Genomic DNA, 17538 nt, shown 5'->3' with positions numbered 1-17538 from the left:
ACAGGCCCCCGAGCTCCTGGGGCCCCTGTGTGCCCTGTCGTAGGTTTCTGACTACGACATGGACTGCTTGCTTGTTAGCTGATGTCACTTAAATAACTGCTTTGCCAGAGCTGGCTTGTGTAGGACTCATCTGAGGTCCTTACCCACAGAAGGAATAAGGAATTCACATGGAAAGTTGGACTCACCCTGCTCCTCCCACATCAATGGAATAATCTGAAATATGTGCAGATTACCAGTGCTTCCGGAGGCACCAAACTCAATGGTTTGGCTTGGCTGTGTGCTTCAGTCCACATAGATGGCAGAAGCAACTTAGAGGCGGGAGAAGTACTTAGAGAGCAGCGACTCAAATATTTTCATTTGATTGCTTCTAACAAAATGAGGCTTTGAGAGTTGAAGTATTAACCTCTTGCCCACCGTCATACCCCTGCGGAGAAAAATCAATTCACCTGAAGTCAGGACTCTGTCCAAAAGAGGACCCACGGTTTCTGAGTCCCTCACCGGTTTGAGCATGTGTCTTTTACCACGTGGAGATTTTTAGACATTGTGTGCTTTGTAGGGTTTACTCATTTTAATTAAAAAAAAAAAAAAACAAAACACAAACGCTTTCATGTTGTGCAGCTAATCGTCGAAATGCTAGGCAACACCGAACGTCTGATTACAAACCAGTATTCCCTGCAGAAAAGTCTTATTTTGATTAATCTTCAGCACTTACAGCTCCTTCCTGCCAATCAAAGTTTCCATCACCCACAGGGTGCTGCTGTAGAGACCGGGTTTACGTGTTGAGGCAGCCCAGAACAACTTTAGAGAGGAGAGGCAGGACTTTTCCTGTCTTTTTTGATAAGGGGAATAGTATGTTTTGAAGACACCTTTGTGGCATCCTTCTTCCCTTACAGTAGATTGAAAGACTCTCACTTTAAAATAGCCACCAGTGGAGTAAACAAGATGCTGAGTTCTCGTTCTCATGAATATACTGCTGATTAAAAGAACAAGATGTTGACAAAACCAGCCCAGATAGGTCTATAAAGCTTGAAAGAATTTACTGAATAGGCTGGGTGTGGTGGCTCAAGCCTGTAATCCCAGCACTTTGGGAGGCTGAGGCAGGTGGATCACGAGGCCAGGAGTTTGAGACCAACCTGACCAACATGGTGAAACCCCATCTGTACTAAAAACACAAAAATTAGCCGGACCTGGTGGTGTACACCTGTAATCCCAGCTACTTGGAAGGCTGAGGCAGGAGAATTGCTTGAACCTGGGAAGCGGAGCTTGCAGTGAGCCAAGATCATGCCATTGCATTCCAGTCTGGGCAACAAAGTGACTCTGTCTTGGAAAAATGAATAAATAAAATAAAATAAATGAAACACAATATTTATCCATTAGCATCTGTTTGTAGGTGTGTAGTAAAATATCAGTTAACATTAATTTCATATTGAAATTTCAGAAGCCTTTTGAGATTGCTTTTAAATCATTTAAAGCAACCTCTCTTTTCTTGGTAAAACCCTTTCATTTGAAGTGTCTGCTATTACATTATTGGACCTAGATTTCGTTACTATAAAAGGTCTTTAATTTGGGTACATTTGTAAGCTGTACATATTATTGATTTATATCTCATAATCATTTTCCAGTGATTATTTCCAAAATATCATTTCATGTAAAGCTATTTGCAGTTTTTGCAAACCTTGGAAGAATTACAAGCAAACTGTTGAGATGCAATCATTTGCATCTAGGATAGGCTTTCCACCAGTTACCGAGGTTCTTCTTCTAACATTGAAATTAGTGTGTACACAGTGGTCTCCCCAAGTGGGCTTCTCTAACGTTCTCAGCACTTATCCTGCTCTTGAAGTTAGCAGTTGTTTGATCATCCAAGTAGTAAAAATGCATATTGATACTGAAGCTGGTTTGTGTTCCTGCTATCTTTTCTCCTAAAATTATAGGTTACGATGTTAGACTTTGTCACTTCTCTTTTTTTCTTATTTCTTCATTTATTCAACAAACAATCACTGAGCACCTTCTTTGTGCCAAACACCAATCTCAACTCCAGGGATATTGCACTGAACCATCCAGATCTCAGTTGTGAATTGCTCTCAGGAACATTGTGCTTTGAGAATGAATTCATTACATTACTAGCAGAGTTCATCACCACATGCATCATTACAGCAGAGCTTAATTATCATTAATGTGATATTAGCATTTGTATATTTACTCGTTACACACACAATTAGCAATATTATCTTTCCCAGATAAAATACTTTAACAAGTCCAATTACTAAGCTGCCAAAAGGACATATATAAATGTTTGTAAATAAATAGAGCTTTGGAAGATACAAGATGATTGTGACAAATGTCTGTCCCTGAAACATGATAATCATTGAAAAACATTACATTTATTTTGAGGAAACTGGTTTTTTTGAACAGGAAAAAACATATTTGTAGCAGCTGGAATAACGGGTATGCATAGTATGAGAATTATACCTAATTTCATAGCAAGTCAGTTTTATTTCTTATGATTTGCTGTTCCATTGTGATTACAGTTTGTTGACTACTGGCACCTGCAACCTTTTTATGATTTGTTCTTACAACTAGTCATTCTTCTCTTTCTGCTACAGTGTTGGTTCCTCTTCCTCACTGTAGCATCTCATTTTGATCTAGTTATCTGTTTGAGCTTTGCTCTACTATTTTCTTAGCATTTTCTCTTATCATTTCTTTGTTCTTACATCAGCTGTTTTGCACACATCTTAAATGTGGTTAGGTTAATAAATGCACAGAGACCTCTCAGTTTTTTACCACCAGTCAGGCACCTGTTCATGTCAGCAATTGTCACCTAATGTATTGTATTTTTTTTTTTTTTTTGAGACAGGGTCTCGCTTTGTTGCTGCAATGCAGTCGTATGATCATGGCTCACTGCAGCCTTGACCTCTTGGTCTTAAGCCATCCTCCTGCCTCAGCCTCCTGAGTAGCTGGGACTACAGGTGCCTGCCTGTCACACCCTGGCTAAATTTTTGTGTTTTGTAGAGATAAGATCTCATTATGTTTCCCAGGTTGGTCTCAAACTCCTGGGCTCAAGTGATCCTCCCGCTTCAGCCTTCCAAAGTGCTGGGATTACAGGAATGAGCCACTGCACCCAGCCCACTGTAATTTTCATATACTCACCAGCCACTGCACCCAGCCCACTGTAATCTGCATATCCTCACCAACGCTGGCTCTCATTGATCATATGAAATTATGAAATCACATGAAAACAATGCCTAGTTCAGTCCAAGGGAAGCAGATACGACTGCTTTATAGAAAGGGATGTTAGTAAACCCATAATCATGTCCAAGGAATTAATGTATACAGTATTAGCTAGATGAGTGTTTTCTGTTACAGGTACCATTTCTAGATTTGAAGGGTATATTAGTCACGCGAAATACTCTTTGCTCCAGATATAAAGGAAAGAAGAGAAGGCAACAAAGTGCGGTAGAAAATAATGAGCTATAGAAACAGATAGGTGTGGATTTAAATTTCTGCTTTACTTTTTCCTACTATTAAGATTGGACCCACTGAGCTTCAATTTTTTACCTGTAATATGAAGATAATGAAACAAATGTCATAGAATGTTACATACTAGTTTCTAACTTTTTTCTTCCTTTGAATCCAAAAAGAAACCACATGTGTTTAAAATATGCACCACTCAACACTCTAAGATGGAAATAGCTTAAAGTACCAAATTTGAGATTGATGTATATTGGGGAATGGAGATTATTAAATTTCCTTGTTCAGATGAAACATAATTAACATAATCAGTTTGGAACTTTTTTCATGCCTAATTCACTTTCTAGTCCGAAAATAACGTTGTGTAAATTATTGGCACACTGTTTCATTTTCATGCCTGATTTAAAAAAAATATTTTCTTTGTGTTTAAATGCCTATTTAGTTCCATTTGGGCCATTTTCTTTGAACTAAATGCAAATGAGGGAGGTTGCGTCTATTTCATAATCTCCCTTTAATCAAGATCACTACGAAGCATCAGCCCCCTGGGTGACAGGTGACATAAATCATATTAACTTAATTCTGTGTGTTTCATTAAAGGATTTGGTATTTTTATGAACCAGAGTATCTGGGTCACTGCCATAGAAGCTTCAATCAAGCTGCAGATCTTATGGAGTCAATGATGTGTTGCTTATTTGATGAGATGAAGATGAAGTGCCTACGCCCATCTCATACTGGCCTCATTAATACATGGTTGCTTTAAGAGTTCACGAGTTTTGGCCGGGTGCAGTGGCTCACGCCTGTAATCCCAGCACTTTGGGAAGCCGAGGCAGGCGGATCACGAGGTCAGGAGATTGAGACCATCCTGGCTAACGCAGTGAAACCCCGTCTCTACCAAAAATACAAAAAAAAAAAAAATTAGCCAGGCATGGTGGCAGGCGCCTATAGTCCCAGCTACTTGGGAAGCTGAGGCAGGAGAATGGTGTGAACCCGGGAGGCAGAGGTTGCAATGAACCGAGATGGCACCACTGCACTCCAGCCTGGGTGACAGAGCGAGACTCCGTCTCAAAAAAAAAGAAAAGGTCACAAGTTTATAAGAGACAGTTGAGTCCCTGGCCCCAGGAAACAAAAAAGAAGTCCAGATGTTATACAACGTGCTGGACATATACATATAACAAGTTTTGCATTCACTTTCCCCTCACCATTGAAATCTATGATTTCTATATACAACCGTTTTCTCAACAATCCAAAAAGGCAAGGTTGGCAGCAAGCAATTTGCTGAAGAATCCTGCCTAAATACCCTTTTCCACTTCACACTGTCTACCATGGAGTCATTTTGTTTCTTTTTTATTCCTGGATGAATAAACTATGACACCCCAAACCTGATAATTTATCTATACTTCAGTCAGGCACTTCTGCACAATACCTAAATATTTATGTTTCTTTGTCAAATGACAGGACCAACAATGTTTCTGTAATATTCATGAGAACACAGGAGTTGTTAAGAGAAGAATCTTTGTCTCCTAAAGAAGGGAAATGAGAAAAGTTGGGAAGAAAGATTGAGCCCACAGTTTACAAAGGTTTTAAACATCTAGGTGACTATCATCACATGATAAGAGCTTTTGACTGGATTGCACGCAGTTAAAATTGACTACCCAGCATCACATAAATGCAGTGTTAGAAGAATTTCATAAATTAAGAAATCTGGAAGCATCTGGGAGAGTGAGTGGTTTGCCTTGGGTGGCAAGGATGGTAGATATAAGTTTTTCACTGGAAAATAAGCCTATTACACGTATGATTTCCTTTTCTGAAAATCTCCAGGGTCGCTGCTGGACACAGAACTTGGGAATGGGAAGAAACTGCCAGAGCTCTGTCCTCTCCCAGATGATCAGAATACAGGTACACACAGTGCGCAGTTTCTTAGGGTTGTTGGTGATACCAGCCCACTTTTGCTATAGAACTGATGTTTGTGGGTTTTTTTGAATAAACATAGAAATTGACCCCCTTGGACTTAAACAGAGTCTCACTCTGTCACTCAGGTTGGAGTACAGTAGTACCATCTTGGCTCACTGCAACCTCTGCCTCCTAGGTTCAAGTGATCCTCCTGCCTCAGCCTCCCAAGTAGCTGGGGTTACAAGCGTGTGCCACCACACCCAGCTAATTTTTGTATTTTTAGTAGAGACAAGGTTTCACCATGTTGGCCAGGCTGGTCTCGAACTCCTGACCTCAGATGATCCGCCAGCCTCAGCCTCCCAAAGTGCTGGGATTACAGGCATGAGCCACCATGCCTGACCCTTATCTGAGTTCTTTCAGGCCTCCCAGATAGTATTAAGGAACTGAAACTTAGGAAATAACCACATCTAGACAATGAATTGCCATATCCTTCATCCACCATAACTGCCTAACTGACCACCTGCTTCCCGCTGGCCAACTCCTCCTTCTTATCCTCCCTGAATCCTGTTTTCCCATGCATAGCTACATTCCTTCATCACTATATAAACCTTGGTTTTGGTTGGTTGGGAAGATGGATTTGCAACTTATCTCCTATCTCCTTAGTGATGTCACCCGAATAAAGCCTTTCTTTCCTGGCAATATTCGTCTCAGTGATTCCCTTTCTGTGCAGCGAGCAACAGGCCCAAGACGGAACCCCTGGTGTTTGGTATCATTGGCAGTCAGAATTCACTTCTCCCCAAGAGGAACAACTCCTCCCTTCTGAAGAAGCCAAAGAAACAGTCATCGGCAAGTCACTCGGAAATGTCCCCCCTCATCTGGGTTAGGATTCGGATTCTTCTGACAGAGTTTGCAAAGAGCACATTTATCCAGAGGATTTGGCTTCTTGATTTGCATCATGAACCCCTTTGAGAGTCTTATAAAAAATTTTAGATCTTCTCCCAGAAATTGCATATACATGCAAATATTATTGTTTGCAATAAGCCTCTTACTGCAAGTTAAGACCTTATGACCTAGACATTGAACAGCTTTATGTTTTAATGGAAGCTTTGACATTAACAGCAATAAATAGAGGATTGTTGCCCAAAGAAAGCCACTTCTTTGAAGTTAAATGCTGTTATTGTCCTGGCACTGAAGTAGCAACATTAGGGATACATTGGAAAGCTCAGGTCCTTCCGTGAGTTCAGAGTCAGTTCCAGAAATAAATAATGCCTATTCTGAGTCTTCTGGGACCAGTGGTTCTCACCCCTTGGCTATGCATAAGAATTCTAGTGAAGCTTTTCCAAATTATACACGCCCAAGAAGACACACATTTCCCAATGTCAAAACTTACGACAAACTACACTAATCAGTATTGTTCTGGCATAAGGATAGACATGTAGACAATGAAATAATATTGAAAGTCCAGAAGTAATCTCTTATATTTATGGTCAATTGATTTTTGATGAAGGTACAAGAATCAAGTTTTTAACAAATAGTGCTGGGACAACTGGATATTCTCCTTGAAGATAAAGAGAGAATGTCTGCATTCCGGGGAGAGTCTCAGGCATGTGCACTTTCACTTTTGCTTCCGTTTTAATGAAGTTCCACGGGGATTCTTATATCCAGCTTTGGTTGAGATCCATGCTACAAGGTCAGTTACTGTATGTCACCTAGAGGAAATGATTTAAACTCTTCAAACTGCAACTTATTTATCTGCAAAACACATCTGCTGGTGTTTTGCAAGGTCTCCATGAGATGAATGTTTTGTTTGTTTGTTGTTGTTTTTGTTGTTGTTGTTTTTGAGACAAGGTCTCTCTCTGTCACCCAGGCTGGAGTACAGTGGTGAGATCTCAGCTCACTGCAACCTCCACCTCCCAGGTTCAAGTGATTCTCCTGCCTCAGCCTCCCAAGTAGCTAAGATTACAGGTGCGTTGCACCACGCCTGGCTAATTTTTGTATTTTTAGTGGTGACAGGGCTTCACCATGTCGGCCAGGCTGGTCTTGAACTCCTGACCTCAGATGATCCACCTGCTTTGGCCTGCCAAAGTGCTGGGATTACGGGAACGAGCCACTGCGCCCAGCCGAGATAAATGTTCAACAGTTCCTTGCATATTGTTGCATACAGTTAGTGCTCAATGTATGTCAGCTGCTATTATTGTCATTCGTTGTTATTCTCATTATTACTACTAAACCAAACCACTGAGGTGAGAGATCTTATGAGAGATGTGGATTCAGTACAAGGCAAATTAATTAATTTGCCATAATTATAATAGGTCTCCTGATGCTTACCACTTTCTCTTCAACTGTTTTCGGTATCCAATTCTTCAGGTCTCCTCTAACACCTTCCAGTTTGCCTTTTACCTTTGAAGGAAATTTGTTTGGCCTTAGAACTGAGTCCACCCAGGCCCTCACCAGTGTCAGAATCTTAGGCATGCTCTGTGACCTGTGTGTCAAACCTCTCCTCTGAAAGGTGGAAACGACTCCTTAGTGCCAGCCTCGTAAAGATGCTTATACAGGAGGAATGCAGTAAAACAGGGGTCCCCGATCCCCGTGTCATGGGCTGGTACTGGTCCGTGGCCTGTTAGGAACAGGGTCACACAGTAGGAGGTGAGCGGCTGGTGAGCGAGCATGACCGCCTGAGCTCCACCTCCTGTCAGATCAGCGGTGGCATTAGATTGTCATAGGAGCGCGAACCCTACTGTGAACTGTGCGTGCCAGGGATCTGAGTTCCACGCTCCTTGTAAGAATCTAATGCCTGGTGATCTGAGGTGAAACAGCTTCATCCCAAAACCATCCCCCCATCCCAATCCGTGGAAATAGTATCTTTTATGAAACTGGTCCCTGGTGCCAAAAAGGTTGGGGACTGCTGTCTTAAAAGATATAAACCACTCAGAGCTGGGCCTGACACGCAGTGATTTGTGGCTGTTGTTTTCATTATTTTTGTCTATTGGAGATTTGGAAACAATTGATCTTTTCTGTCATGAATTTCCACTTTCTAGTTTTTCATGAAATTTACTGTATTCAATTATAAAACCATATAGCACCAGAACAAGCTTGTCCGACCCGCAGCCTGCAGGACGCTTTGAATGCAGCCCGATTCAAATTCCAAAACTTTCTTAAAACAGTCTGAGATTTTTTGGTGGTTTTGCTTTTTAGCTCATCAGCTATTATTAGTGTCAGTGTATTTTACATGTGACCCAAGACACTTCTTCTTCCAATGTGGCCCAGGGAAGCCAAAAGTAGGGACACCCTTGCTGTACAACATTAAGCTCTAGGGACCTTAGCGAGAATTTAGTTCAACCCCTCACTTTGTAGTGGAAAAATCAAAGCCCAGGATGGTGAGAAATTCCCTGGGGCCGCACTGCAGAGCCAGTAAAGTGAATGCAACATTGTGAACAGGTTCCCTCAAGAGAGCCCGCCCATCCCCCATCAGCCCACACATTCAGGTCCTGCCTGATTTTTCCCTTCTTTTTGGCCTGAGTATTAATATACATATCTTTTTAAATGTTAAGTTAAAAACAAGGACAACACCCATTTTTGCTTTGCTTTGTCCTTGGTTCTATTTAATGTCTCCAGATCTCTAATAGTTTATTTTTTTTTAATGTTTTCATCTTTGTTTGTCGTAAAGATTTTTTTAAAGGAAATTTTTATAATGTATGTAATTGTTCACTGTTTTACTCTTTTCTCCTTTCTTTAGAACCTGTCAAAGCCAAAATATCATTTGGGGCTATGCCAGATGTTTTCCCACCAGGTCAGAAAGGTAAATGAATTTTTTTGTTCAACTGGATTAACTGGAAAGAAGATAATTAAAACACATATATAATATATAGTATTTAATGATACATAGTAATCTTACACAATAATATATAATATTTTAATAATATTATTTAGCCTTAAAATATTATTAAGTCTTTACCTAACCTTGATAATAATAGTTTGTATGATTTATTGCTGGTCAGAGTTACTAGCCAAGTCATTTAGAATCCAACGTTTATACTTAATAAACCAATTCAATTCTTAGTAAATGCTCAAATCAGTGGTTGGCATTTTTGAGTTGAAAAACCTACGTTTAAGTTTTAACTCTAGTAGCTATCTAACTTTTAGAGAAAGTCAATAAAATCTGAGTTTCATCTTCCTCAAATATGAAATAACAACAATAATAACACTAATAATCGTACCTATCCCTAGAGTTCCAATATCATAACCACGGCTTTGTGTACATACAGACCGATTGTTCTCCGAAACACTCCCCATCCACCCTCATCACCCCAGCCTCCAAAATACACAGCAGTGAACTCAAACAACAACAAAAAGACCCCTAGGGTCTACATAAGTCATACGCAGGTTTGAATGAAAACATTCTTGCCACTTTTTTCATACAATGGCTTATATTTCTGTTTTGAAGAAACATATGAACTTTTGGAGGGAAAGGTGACAAGATATCAATAGCCTTTCTGAGACTTAATGGGGTGTAATTGTTGGAGAAGCAGAACCTCTTGCGAAGGAGACAGTTATTCTGCCCTAGGCCTCTCGTGGCAGAAAAACTTCATATCAACTCAACCACAAAAATGATAAAGAATGAGATAGAGGGAGAACGGTCTGACCTGAAAAGATAATCAACCTAGAAATCCAGAAACAGAAAGGCCCAGGAGAGGGATTAAGACTGCAGCCAAATCTCTTCTTAATTTTGTTAATCAGACATTTGTCAGCACAGGGCACTTTGCAAGTGTTGAAAAATCGAAGCTGGTGAATAGGGCCTGGGCCCCATCTTATTACTTTCTTTATCACTGGGGAACATTTCTCAAGTTGGCTTCCTAAAAGGCATTTGGGTTTCTGTCTCGTGTATGAAGATAATTATTTCCGTCATGATGAATAATTTAAGCTGTCATTCCCAACTCCACCCTCAGACCACTCTTAGCTTTCAATACAAGGAGATACACTGCTCTGTAATATAACAGCTTCTCTGTTTTATGGACCTGGGAGGAAGTGTAATGAAAGCAAAAATGTTTCCCCAAACTTCCATGCCAAAATTATTGGTTGGTGATCGCTGATTTTTCTCAGTGTAGAATCATAGAACATTAGCACTGAATGTGTCCTTAGATAACTACAGATGAGAAAGACGAAGCGTGGATTAATTCAGTACTATGGTCAAGGCATAAAGCTACCCAATGGAGTGGAGTTTTAGACATAGGTTTGTTTGTCTCTTGATAAAATTACTTACTTTCTTTGCACCACTCTAATATTGTGACAATGTTGTGTTATAAAAGTTAATGAGATCAGGCACCGTGTCTCATGGTTGGAATCCCAGCATTTTGGGAGGCTGAGGAGGGCGGATCACATGAACCCAGGAGTTCGAGGCTGTAGTGAGCTGTGATCGCACTGCAGCACTCCAGCCTGTGCAACAGAGTCAGACCCTGTCTCTAATTAATTAATTAATTAATTTTAAAAGTCTGTTAAACAAGAAACTTGGCCTGGCTGTCTCACATACTGGCTGGTTAATTAAGCACCTTGTTACCCTATAAAATGGGTTTGATAACTCAAAATTTGTTTCATTCTGAAACAATCTCAAACTTACAGAAAAGTTGCAACTCCAGTACAAAGAGCTTTTCTTGAACCGCTGAGAGAGTTTCCAACATGATGTAAATCTAGTGCTTCATCCCCTGAAAACTTCAGTGTGTATTTCCTACAAATAAGGACAAAATCAACAACACAGCCACCAAAGTCAAGAAGTTAGTGTTTGTGCATTCGGGTTTCACCAGCTCTTTCATTAGGGTCCTTTTCAGTAAAAGGAGCTTATTCCAGATCACAGATTGCCTTTGGTTGTCATGTCATTAAATGGTCATGTCATGTATTCCCTGCAATCTGGGACAGTTACTAGGTCTTCTCTCGACTTTCCTGATCTCAGAACCTTTGCGGATCAAAGGGCTGTTATTTCACAGAATAGCTCTCAGGCTGTTTTTGCTGGTGTAGCCTTGTGAGTAGATAGGCAGCAACATCACACACAGGTGGTGTGCAGTTTGGATGGACTTATTACAGATGTTAATTTTGGTCACATGGCCAAGGTGATTTCTCCCTTGATCCTTCAATCTAATGACATTTTTCCTTTATAATTAATAGGTATTTAGTGGGAAGATATTTTGAGACTATGTAAATAGCCTTTACCTTATCATCCTTCTAAGTTATTCATTTACCTATACCACTGTAAACTCATAGTTTCTCACTTTACTCAATGGGATACAATTCTTTAAAATATTTATTTTAATATTCTCATTGGCCAAGATTTAGTCATGTGGAAGCCCTGTGGAGATAGCCACCGTGTCCTTTTGACATGTCCCCATCATTCCGTGAATTCTTATTACTTTTTGCACAAGAAGGAAGATATTCCAGACTCATGTTGTGCTTTTTTAGCCCCAGAGCAGGAATCAGCCACTTGTCAAAGAAACTTGGGCCCTGTTAGTAGATAACAAAATTTAGAAACAGTATCAGGGCACCGGGTGGCTCTTTGCACACGCATATTCACACTGGCACCCATATTTCTTTCTACAGCTGCCTCCATACAGTACATTGAAAACCGTATGTTCACACCAAAGCCTCCAAATCCAACCTGCACCACAGGGTTCATCTTTCTAGTCTTCTCCTTCCCTCCCTCCCTCTCTCCCTTCCCTCCCTCCCTCTCTCTTCTCCCTTCCTTCCTTCCCTCCTTTGTTCGTTTCTTTCTTCCTCCCTCCCTCCTTCCTTTTTTCATTCCTTCTTTTCTCTCCCTTCTTTCTTCCTTCCTTCCTTCCTTCCCTTTCCTTTCCTTCCTCCCTTCTTCCTTCCTCTTTCCCCTTCCTCCCTCCCTCCCTCTCTTTTTCTTTCTTTCTCTCTCTTTCTTTCTTCCTTTTCTTTCTCTCTCTTTCTTTCTTCCTTTTCTTCTCTTTCATTCCTTCCTTCCTTCCTTTTTCTTTCCCTCCCTTCCTTCCTTCCTTCCTTCCTGCCTTCCTTCCTTTCCCCATATTTGTAATTCCCTTCTTTGGTAAGAAGAAAACCTGGCTTCTATCATCCTTAACATGTTTACCCATTTTGTCACTGCCCCCATCTGTAGCAGATTTCCTGAGCTGAAGCTATGGGCACCTGTCTGGCCTGGGTGTCCTTCACCCTCTGGAGCACCCGCACCCTGCCCTGGGCCTCCTCCTACACAAATCCCCTCTTTGCTCTGACTCTGACACTTGCAGACCCCTTCTTCCTCTGCCCAGGTGCTGATACCCCACATGGACTGTACCATCCGGACCCCTTCAGGCCCCACACAGGCTCCAGTGCTCTGCTCCAGCCATGCACCTTTCCTGCCCCTGTGCAGGCTCCTTGCTCAGCCCCCATCAAAGGCCTCTGGACTGAATTTGATAACTTCCTCATTTTGCCTGTCTCTCAGGGTAGCTCTAAACTTTTGATGAAACAATGGGTGTAAATGAACATTTTGCAAACGATGAAGAGTTTAAGGTCCTGGCCAAAGCATTTCTTCTCAGCAATGAAGCTTGTGGAGCCCAGGCTGGTATTCTGGAAGGGCCACCAGCCGTGCTCTGTGCTGTTGACCTCGGGGCTCCCTCACGTCCCTGTCCCTCCCTGGCCCCTCCTGCCTGCCCTCACACTGGACTCCACACCACACCCTCCTTTTCACACCAACCTTCAGGAAAATCCCAACAGGACAGGCCAAAGGACTTTGGCTTCTTGGGGAAGACTGGGACGTAAACAAGTATATGATGTGGATGGTGATATTTAGCATTCTCTCCCCACCTCTTAGGTGAGATAAAACTGGTTTCTGTGACAAACAAACTGAAAATGTATAATGGATCACACAAAGTAGAATACTTATTTCTCAGTTCTGTGAATTCCACAATAGGAGTTCCTGTTCCCTGGCAGCTTATTCATTTGCCAGGGCTGCCCGTCACAAAGCATCACACACTGGGTGGCTTAAACAAGAGAGAATTATGGTCTTCCGGTTCTGCAGGCTGAAAGTTTAAGGTGGAGGTGTTGGCAGGGCTGGTTCCTTCCAAGGCTGTGGGGTAGAGTCTGCCCCAGGCCTCGGCCCTTTTTCTGCAGACGGCTGTCTTCTTCCCACGTCCTCACCTGGCCTTCTCCCTACATCTGTGCCTGTGTGCCTAACTTCACCTTGAAACTGACCCAATAGCCCAAGAGACAGGTTTTTTTTTTTTTTTGATAAACATAGAAATTACCCCATTTGGTCTTAAAGCTTGAGACTTACATTGTTTAGGCCCATGGCAGACAGGAGTCGGGGTTAGATTCCAGCTGCCATGCAGACAGAGCAATGTGTGAAGACTCGCATCGTGAACTGTTGCTCCAGAACTACCATAGGAAAAAGCTAGGAAAGTGGAGAGAATCCACAGGCCTCTGAAGGCAGCAGATTCCTCCTGTAGGACCCGAGAGACACCCCCAAATACTGTGCTGGTATCCACAGCTGAGAGACCTGCAGACCGTTCACATCACAGGACTCTGTGCAGACAACCCCTAGCACCAGCCGGGAGCCTGGCAGACCTGCGGGTGGCTAGGCCCAGAAGAGAGATAACAATCACTACAGCTCAGCTCTCAGGAAGCCACATCCCTGGGAAAAGGGGGAGAGTACTACATCAAGGGAACCCTCTATAGGACAAAAGAATCTGAAGGGCAGCCTTGAGCCCTAGACTTTCCCTATGGCATAGCCTACCCAAATGAGAGGGAACCAGAAAAACAATTCTGGTAATATGACAAAGCAAGGTTCTTTAACACCCCACAAAACATCACACTAGCTCATCAGCAATGGATCCAAAACAAGAAGAAATCCCCAAGAAACATACCGTAGACAGGAAATGAAAAGCAGAGTATTGGTTGCAAGATCTTCAAGAGGAAAAAAAAAAGATACTATTTCTGTGCACTTTTTAGAATATTCTCAATATTTTAATGACCAATGTGTCATCTGCCAAAGAAAATGATATTAAAGGAAAAAGAGGTCAGTTGTAGCCCAGCGTAGCCCGGGCACTTCAGAGATTCTGCTCAGGTTCTACCCCGACACATTTAAGTTGCTGCTTCCTTTTGTTTGCGCAGTTGGGTAATTCAAATCTGGATTAGAATCTCTAACATTCTCTTGGGAGGTCATTCTTTCCCTAGGGCTCCTGTTATCTTTACTCTATAATATTAATGATAACTGTAACCACCGGCAGGGTAGTGCTGAAACAAGCATTATCTTACAAAACTGAAATTCACTGCTGGGAATTTTTCTTAAACACCGTTATGCATAACAATATTTTTAATGGGGTGATTCCTACCAACTGGTTCACAAAACTCTTGTCATTTTTTAAAGCAGAATTAAATAATGCCAGACAGTAGAGTGTGTTAGGCATAAATTACAGATGGCAGGAGGGCAAAGACATTTGGTGGTGGATAAATTAAAGCCTTAGATTATGAGGTCAGTGTGCTAGGTACAGGGAAGGAAGGCTGAGGCTGTAAGAGAGGAATGTTTTCAGACCACATTGAAATTAGGTCTCCGGTCCATGAGGACTAAGCACCTAGGAGAGATCATTACTGCAGAAGGGAAGGATTTTCTCGGCTACAAAATATTACTGGAAAAATATAAGCTTTTTTTTTTTTTAATCTTTCATGAGATTGTAAAGTCCTAAAAGGTCAGGTGTGGATCTGGTTATGTTTCTAAGCTCGACAGACTTTGGAACTCATTATATATTTCACAGGCAAGAAGGAAATATAGTGCTGGCCAAAGAAGGAAATATAAGGTCCTTGTGGATTGAAAGGCTCAGTGTTATTAAAATATCAATTATCTCTAAATTGATCTATATATTCAAAGCCATCTTAATGAATTTCTTACAGGCTTCCCTTAAAAATGACAAACTAATTCTAAAATGCAAACGAAAAGAATGTAGAATACCCAAAATAATTTTGAAAAAGGAGAATGAAGTTGGAGGACTCACATTACCTGACTTCAAGAATTACCAAAAAATACAGTAATTAAGAAAATGTGATATTAACTTAATAATGGGCATATTATGATGGAACTAAAAACAGAGTCCAGAAATAGAACCATACAAATGTAGGGTGCTGGCTTTTCTGTCTAAGGAACCAAGCTAATGTAACAGGGGAAGGATAACCTTTAATAAGTGGTGCTAAAGCAAAACAAAACGAAAATGAATTTCAACTCATACTTCACACCATTCACAAAATTATTTCAAAATGAATTGCAGTTGTAAATGTATTGGCTAATACTAGAAAACTTCAAAGAGAAAATGTAAGTGATCATCTTTACAACCTTGTAATAGGCAAAGATTTCTCAAATAAAACACAAAAAAAAGCATGAACCATAATAGAAAAAATTAATACCTTGAACTCCACCAAAATTAAAACCTTCTGGTCCTTGGAAAATACCATAGATACCATTAAGAAAATGACAAGGCAAGCCACAGACTAGGAGAAAATATTAGCAATATACATCTGACAAGGGATTTGCATCCACTGTGTATAAAGGGTTCTACTAACTCAATGATAATCCAATTAAAAACTGGGTAGGATTAGAACTGACACTTCATGAAAGAAGACATATGAATGACCAATAAGTGCATGGAAAGATGCCCAATATCACTAGCCATCAGCAAATGCAAATCTGAAACACATGGACATGCTACTACACACCCACCGGAAGGTCTAGAACTTAACAGGCTGATGATAGCAAGTGTTGGCAAAGATATGGAACAACTGGACCACTCATAGATTGTTTTGGTTGTATAAACTGTTACAACTTTGGCGTCTTCTTGTGAAGTTAAACATGCATTTACTACACAATTCAATAATTCCTCTCTTAGGCATTTATCTAAGGGAAATAAAAACATATGTCCACAAAAAACCACTTTTATACAGATGTTCATTGCAACTTACTTTTAAGGCTAAAACTCAAAACAACCTAAATGTCCATTTGCAAATGAGTGGTAAGCAAATTGTGTATATCTATGCAATGCAATATTACCCAGTAATAAAAAGGAACAAACTACTAATGCCCTCAACATGGATGTGTCTCAAAAATGTTATGCAGAGTAAATGAATACAGACTCCAAAGAGTACATGTTGTATGACTCTGCGTATATGAAAGTATAGAATTATCAAAAGGCCTCTATAGTGACAGCAAACAAATTAGTGATTGTCTGGGACGAGGACAAAAGGACATGGGGTAACTTTTTAGAAGAACAAAAATATTCTGCATCTTTGTTGGCTTGTGGTTACATTGTGTGTACGTTTGTTAACGCTGTGGAACATAACTGTAAAGTGAGTGTATTTTTTATACAGTATGTAAATAATACTTTCATCAAATTGATTTTAAAAAACAAAAATAGTATATCATTTTGAAAGTATGAACCTGGCAAAAAATTTAAGACATGAGGACGTGAGGACAGGATGCTTTCATACACAGCGGGTAGGAAAATGAATGAATGAAAACCTTCTATGAGAGAATGGTGTAGCACTTACCCAAATCCTTAACAATGGATGTATTCTGTTTAATAATTTTTTTTCATTCCTTCCTAGGACTAAATTCTAAGTAAACAATTAAAATGTACAAAGGCTTAGCTATGAGAGTGCTTGTCTAAATGTTGTTTATCATTGAAAGTATTGAAAATAAACTATCCCAAAATAGGAGCTTGGTTAAGTAAATTATATTCATGCAATAAAGTGCCATGCAGTCACTAAAAAGGATGGGAAATTATATTTGTTGATATCAAAATACATTCATGATATCTGATAAAATGTTTAAAAGACACATTTATAAAACTGTGTCATACAATCTTACTTTTGTACAAGCACAGTAAAAAGGCAAGGAAATGCTAGGAGTCATTATTGGTAGTTTTACCTAGATGATAGGACTGTGATGAGGTTTTCCTTCTCTTTTTCTGGTTTATGTGCATGTTTCTCTCTATTTCAAATGCACACATAATGTTTTTCTAAAGACAAAAATAGAAGTGTATTTTGTTATAGCAAGTATTGTTCTTAAAAGGTAAAATAAAGGGTATCCTGAGGGACGAGGTGCTGTGTGGAACATTATTAACGTAAGCACTGGGGTGTGACAGAGGCTTGGCCTTTTAGTCTCTGTCGTGGACAGACACTAGACTCAGGCGG

At 40.4% G+C, this 17538-nt stretch overlaps 1 long non-coding RNA gene across 5 annotated transcripts in view; it reads right to left on the bottom strand.

The window, feature by feature from the left end:
* Positions 1-17538, bottom strand: part of LOC105494353 (uncharacterized) — a 223804-nt gene that overhangs the window by 14909 nt on the left and 191357 nt on the right. For 4 of the 5 annotated variants that reach the window (XR_011608311.1, XR_011608310.1, XR_011608312.1 and 1 more), the window contains 3 exons: positions 10973-11080; positions 7687-7758; positions 5905-7067 (listed from right to left, as the gene is read on the bottom strand). This is a non-coding gene — a long non-coding RNA (uncharacterized lncRNA). Of the gene's footprint in view, positions 1-5904; positions 7068-7686; positions 7759-10972; positions 11081-17538 lie in introns of those variants that run through there. The other variant, XR_011608313.1, reaches the window with a different exon arrangement.

This window comes from Macaca nemestrina, chromosome 9, assembly GCF_043159975.1.
Source record: "Macaca nemestrina isolate mMacNem1 chromosome 9, mMacNem.hap1, whole genome shotgun sequence".
In the NCBI taxonomy this organism is placed as follows: domain Eukaryota; kingdom Metazoa; phylum Chordata; class Mammalia; order Primates; family Cercopithecidae; genus Macaca; species Macaca nemestrina.
Note: the sequence above shows the minus strand (reverse complement) of the source record. Positions and strands in the feature narration are given on the sequence as shown.